This window comes from Rhagoletis pomonella, unplaced genomic scaffold (genome assembly GCF_013731165.1).
Source record: "Rhagoletis pomonella isolate Grant_MI unplaced genomic scaffold, Rhpom_1.0 Rhpom_scaffold_00002, whole genome shotgun sequence".
In the NCBI taxonomy this organism is placed as follows: domain Eukaryota; kingdom Metazoa; phylum Arthropoda; class Insecta; order Diptera; family Tephritidae; genus Rhagoletis; species Rhagoletis pomonella.
Window position 1 is genome coordinate 6,379,471 of NW_023458556.1, and position 6,367 is coordinate 6,385,837.

Sequence of the window (6,367 nt, forward strand, 5' to 3'; positions counted from 1 at the left end):
AAAAAAAAAACTTATTTAGTGAACTCTTCATGTACATATGCATATTTCCAAGCTTTCCTGCTAGCTTACTCTGTTTCAGCATTTGTAGTTGTGGCAGGTTCGATTTTGGACGTTGACCCAGTAGTTTCCGTATTTATTGTTTGACGGCCGGGAAATTGCCACTGTAGCTCCGGAATAGTGCCTTTCTCCAGCATCAAATAGAGGCTTTCCAATTCCTCTGCTCCTGGTATGAAGTATTCTTCATTATTCGAGTTATGACACTCCGGATCATTGGTATCTTCGCCCGTCATGTGTTGATGCTATAACCTAGAATGTCCTCAAAATATAAGTTATAGGTATTGTGACGAACTTTTTTTAAGTAGCTGATATCAAGGCGAATTAAATTTAATTAATAATTTATTAAATTCTTCTTAGCTGATATGTTTTTTGTGTAAATAAATAATAGAGATGCGCGGCGCTAACCGATGCATCGAATACATCGATGTTTCCAATAATAGTGGCAAACTATCATTACTATCGATGGTTTTGTTTTTTTCACTATCGATAGTTTTTCAAAACTATGCATTTTCACTATCGAAAATTTTCCAAATTTAGAACACAAAAACTGTGAATGTGCATTGTATAACGGGCTGTTTTTACCGCATTTAGCTATAAACATATTTACGTATTCTGCTTTCTAAAAACAATTATCTTTATTTAAGAAACATAGCATGGCAACATTTTTGGGTTTTAGTTGCGACCTTTTTTCGTCATGGTTCCGATTCTACTGATGACGTCAGGGCAACATAGTAGTTCTTTTATATAAAAGTATTACCGTTTTATCAGCGTTTTTACTGCAATTAAAATGCTACATTTAGCCCTTTCGAACATTTTTTTCGTTCATGCTATCGCATTTAGCAAGTGTACATTTACGCGAGTTCGAAATCTTATGCTCATACCGTGTTCGATGTTGAATTCGAGCAAATAATGAACAAACACATGATTTTGACGTAATGCTCTCCATGGCGAAAAACTCAGCTGCCGCCTCAACACCACCTTGTTAAATACACCTTGCTAATTTCCATTTCGATGCATCGAATAAATCGGGCAATTTTTAAACATTTTTCAATAGGGGCATTCACGATCCGGTTCATACTGTCTAACATGGGGCATGGACATGAACGAAAGACACAAGATCACGCCTTAGGGAAAGAAAGAAAAAAATTTATTTTCTAGCCCAACTGTTGAGCTGAACGGAACTACTCAACTGTGCGTTTCTAAGACAAATAGTCAACGGTTAGGCAACAGCTACGTCTTATGAACACGCCCACTACAATATTCTTCAAAATACTACGTAACCGCAGAACTCCACAGGCAAACACCGATGGCCTAACAACTGTCATTTTGACGAGCAATATGATTGCAAGTTTTTGTGTGTGGAGACAGGGCCTAAGCAACCTAGTATATTTTGTTGAAAGAATACAATTTTGTGGTATTCTCATTGTGAATGGGCATTTTGCACTGAACATACCCAAAAATGACAGATGTCAGCTGCTCATTTATCAAAAAATCATTGAAATTTTCGGGCGATTGAAGCCAAAAGTTTATACCGCAACTTTTGTGGCAATATATAAGCAATTTTTGTATTATTTTTGCATTTTTTTACATATGATTTGACACTGTAATACTAAGTTAATGTGTGTCACTATTCCGATATTTTAAATACCACAATAAATTTACCAGAATGCAAATACCATTAGCTCGTTTCTGCAACTCTTCTCTACCGATTATTTCTCTACTGGTAGAGAATATACGTCATTCTCGACTGCTCATTAGCAGTAGAGACCAAGGCATTGTGGAAGAATACAAGTGAGATATCTTAGGGTTGACAGATAGTTGACAGGGTGTTCAATATGGCGATGACAGTGTGAACAATATGGCAGCCAATATGGCATACAACACCGAATGGCCCGAAGTTGCAAAACTACGACCCGAATGAAACGCTTCGTGAAAATCCAGGGTTGCGAAGTGGTATTTTGTTGGAAAATATAAACGCCAGGATTTTGTGCAGCGCCGAATTTTAACAAAAGAGGGTTTTGTGTTCTCAAGATGAACAGAAAAGGGTTGCTGTGCTGTTTCGTTTTAAGCTTGTTTTAATCTAAAGGTATCTAATTAAATATTAAAAGGATACAAAAATTAAAGCAAAAATTTAAAATATATGTACATATCTGAAAATTAAAAAAAATATATATATATTTTCACGAGAGACAAATTAAATAAAATGGGTTAACTTTAGGGGAAATATACTTATCAGAATGGGTCAGATAGGGCCTTTACGTTATAAATAAAAATAATTCCTACTTAAATTTTATATAATTTTGGTGACGTATTTCTAAGCTGGCCGTGAGATCTGTGAAATAATACATATTTATGTGCATATATTGTGTTGATTATGCTCTAAATCGCTAAATAATTCTTGCAGCAATCAGCATCATTGGAAAGTGAAGTGACAATAGGCTGGTTTTCTTTATACAGCCCGTTTTAAATTCGAATTATTGTTATAATAAATTACAATTATTGTTTGTTTCCATTTCGGTCAACCGCGCAAATTATTTATTAAAAAAATTTCGTTTAAAAATAGCAGATTTTGTTTACTTTTGAATAAGACTTTATCGAGTGCGGTATAAAGACACGGGTATAAATGCTGTAAAGAAATATATGTTGAGTCCAATCGGTTTTTTGCTAATACGGTTCTTGTGTAGGTATAAACAAGGTATATTAAAAAAATACCTCTCCATGAAAAAATATCGTTATTTTCGTATTTTAAATTAATCGAAATTTTATGGGGGGGTTATAAAAACTGGTTTTAATCGAAACTTTGTTTTTTCGGCTATATTTGTTATTATTTATTGGCCCAGATGTAAATATTGAATGAACTAACATATTTTAAATATTTACGGAACTACCATTTGTATGCAACCCTGCCTATCCTATATTCAAGTAGATGTAATTCGAAAAATTTAAACGGATTTCTTCAAATCAACCTGAGCTGCGGACATATTGCGAATTCATTTTTAAACATTAACCACTACATTATGTTAGTATTAAATACTTTCAATTAAGAAACAATTCTTATTAGAAAATAAATATGAATCGTTTTATTTTAAATATTCCAATGTATATTTTTTGTTAATGCAGATAGTGCGGATTTAACGTATTTTATATCCGTTACATGGGGATCATAAATTTAAGGCAGATTGCTATTAACAATTTTTACACAATTTACGATTGCAATCAATTTCTTTCAAAACTATAATCTAAATGATTGCAAGTTGTACGATCAAAACAGATTCCAATATTAGGTATATTATGGAAATGCAATCCAATTTGATTTGAGTTATTCAGTTTTAGATACATTTATATTTCTGTGTTCGTATGGAATAGTAGTTTATGTCGGGAAGCTGGCTTTATTATTTACAACACAAGGAATTTTTTGATGACCCTTAACAAGAATATGGGCGTGCTAGTATCGGAACTATTTCTTGCACGTTTATTTGCCAAAATTTCTTCAACGGCTCGGCGCCAGTGAGGGTATGCTGCGAATGCCGCATTATACTAAAACCAGCCTTTTGACATAAGCTATTCCATATGAGTGGGGCACGTGCGAAATGCGGATTTGCAGTACTGCAGTATCTCGACACCTTCCTCACCAACAGCTCTGTCCTCTATGAGCTTCTTAATGTAAATGCAAATAAAAGATGGAAATTTAAGAAAAATTACATCACAGCGTTTCACTCTTGTAGTTTATTGGCTATCAAGCACCAGAAAATTTCCATCACGCATTCCATATGCCACCGATTGTCGTGGATCAATTAAAATACTGTCATCACAGCTTTTTGGTACTGCAGCAACTGGTGTGTGTGTCTATGTCGGAGTTATGTGGAGCTGTTGCATGACTAAAATCAATTTGGACTCTTTGAGAGCTGGCTTGCTTGTTGCGAGAGCTATTGGCATCAAATGTATGCAAATTAGATTTCCAAACGAGCAACTGTTGAATACAGGAAAAAATATATATTATGTGGTTCCGCTAAAGTGCACTACTACCGTGTATAAATTGGTCGACCTTCTAATAAATCAAGCAATCTTATTGTATCGTCATCGCCGCCAGTCACCAAGAAATTTCCACTTGGGTGAAATGCAACATCATTCTCCGGCGACGAATGCACTGTATTAGCTCGCCTTCAGCTATGTCAAATATCTTAAAGCGGTTACAACTTAATGCTAAAGCCACCAGATTACCGTCTAGATGCCATGCCAGCTGTCGTCCCATACCTCTTCCCACGGTGAACGTTCGCACACATTCACCTGAAAATGTATCGCAAATTCTTAACTTGTCATCGCCGCGCGATGAAATTAACTTACCATTAGGGCTGAATTTTGCGGCGCGCACCCATTTGTGTGTCCAGTTAAAGATGTGTAATTTTAATCAGTATTTTGATGGCTGTTCGCCATTTTTCTAGTCTGCAAACGAATAAGCTGACGAAGATGCAAACAAATTCAAGCACATTGTTGCATTCTACCGTATTTTTAAAAAGCTTTAAAATCTTAAAACATATGTGAAAAACTTTTATAATCTGAATATTTCTAATGTCGCAATCAAAACGAAATTTTGTAAATAGCATTTTTAAAAAGCAATCATTTAATATTTTTCAAGTTTTTGGGCATATATGTTACCATTTGAACAACAAATACTACCAAGTTTTAAGAGACTATTTAATGCAACTCAGGTCAAAAAGAGCAGTTTAGACCAAGATAAGCAACTCTAAAAAACAGATGATCGCAGCTGTGGCCCAGGATGACGTCTATTGCTAAGATATCTCACTTGTATTTGTACACAATGGACCAAGGCGACGAATTCATAACGATTTCAGACATGGTGTCAAAGAGAAAGATGCTCAGTATGCTTTGACATTTCATCATGAATAGACTTACTAACGAGCAACGCTTGCAAATCATTGAATTTTATTACCAAAATCAGTGTTCGGTTCGAAATGTGTTTCGCGCTTTACGTCCGATTTATGGTCTACATAATCGACCAAGTGAGCAAACAATTAATGCGATTGTGACCAAGTTTCGCACTCAGTTTACTTTATTGGACATTAAACCAACCACACGAATGCGTACAGTGCGTACAGAAGAGAATATTGCGTCTGTTTCTGAGAGTGTTGCTGAAGACCGTGAAATGTCGATTCTTGGTGTAAAACCGTATAAAATACAGCTCGTGCAAGAACTGAAGCCGAACGATCTGCCACAACGTCGAATTTTCAGTGAATGGGCCCTAGAAAAGTTGGCAGAAAATCCGCTTTTTTATCGACAAATTTTGTTCAGCGATGAGGCTCATTTCTGGTTGAATGGCTTCGTAAATAAGCAAAATTGCCGCATTTGGAGTGAAGAGCAACCAGAAGCCGTTCAAGAACTGCCCATGCATCCCGAAAAATGCACTGTTTGGTGTGGTTTGTACGCTGGTGGAATCATTGGACCGTATTTTTTCAAAGATGCTGTTGGACGCAACGTTACGGTGAATGGCGATCGCTATCGTTCGATGCTAACAAACTTTTTGTTGCCAAAAATGGAAGAACTGAACTTGGTTGACATGTGGTTTCAACAAGATGGCGCTACATGCCACACAGCTCGCGATTCTATGGCCATTTTGAGGGAAAACTTCGGAGAACAATTCATCTCAAGAAATGGACCGGTAAGTTGGCCACCAAGATCATGCGATTTGACGCCTTTAGACTATTTTTTGTGGGGCTACGTCAAGTCTAAAGTCTACAGAAATAAGCCAGCAACTATTCCAGCTTTGGAAGACAACATTTCCGAAGAAATTCGGGCTATTCCGGCCGAAATGCTCGAAAAAGTTGCCCAAAATTGGACTTTCCGAATGGACCACCTAAGACGCAGCCGCGGTCAACATTTAAATGAAATTATCTTCAAAAAGTAAATGTCATGGACCAATCTAACGTTTCAAATAAAGAACCGATGAGATTTTGCAAATTTTATGCGTTTTTTTTTAAAAAAAAGTTATCAAGCTCTTAAAAAATCACCATTTATATGAATTCGCCTTGGTAGAGAAACGAGCTACAGATATCTGTCCCCGGTATTACTCTCCCGATTTTCACATCATCCAGCGTAATCTTGTATTCTACCGGTCTTGTAGTTAACCACAAAAACTTCACTATGTGGCAGCACCACAATAAGCTGTCAGCTCGCAGCAACCACAGCCAACATCAACTGTCGTATTCATTTTTATATCCGAGCTCACTTGTGCACAAGGGTATTATTACACCTGATTTACATGATTCAAGTACTTGAAAGCAATTCTTGCTCA

The 6,367-nt window shown here is 36.3% G+C and overlaps 1 long non-coding RNA gene across 1 annotated transcript; it reads right to left on the reverse strand.

Moving 5' to 3' along the window:
• Nucleotides 1–3,851: 3,851 nt before the first annotated feature.
• Nucleotides 3,852–4,481, reverse strand: LOC118734543. Its single transcript, XR_004992392.1, has 3 exons — nucleotides 4,402–4,481; nucleotides 4,084–4,344; nucleotides 3,852–4,027 (listed from the first exon to the last, which is right to left on the reverse strand). It is a non-coding gene; the product is annotated as an uncharacterized LOC118734543 (long non-coding RNA).
• Nucleotides 4,482–6,367: the final 1,886 nt, after the last annotated feature.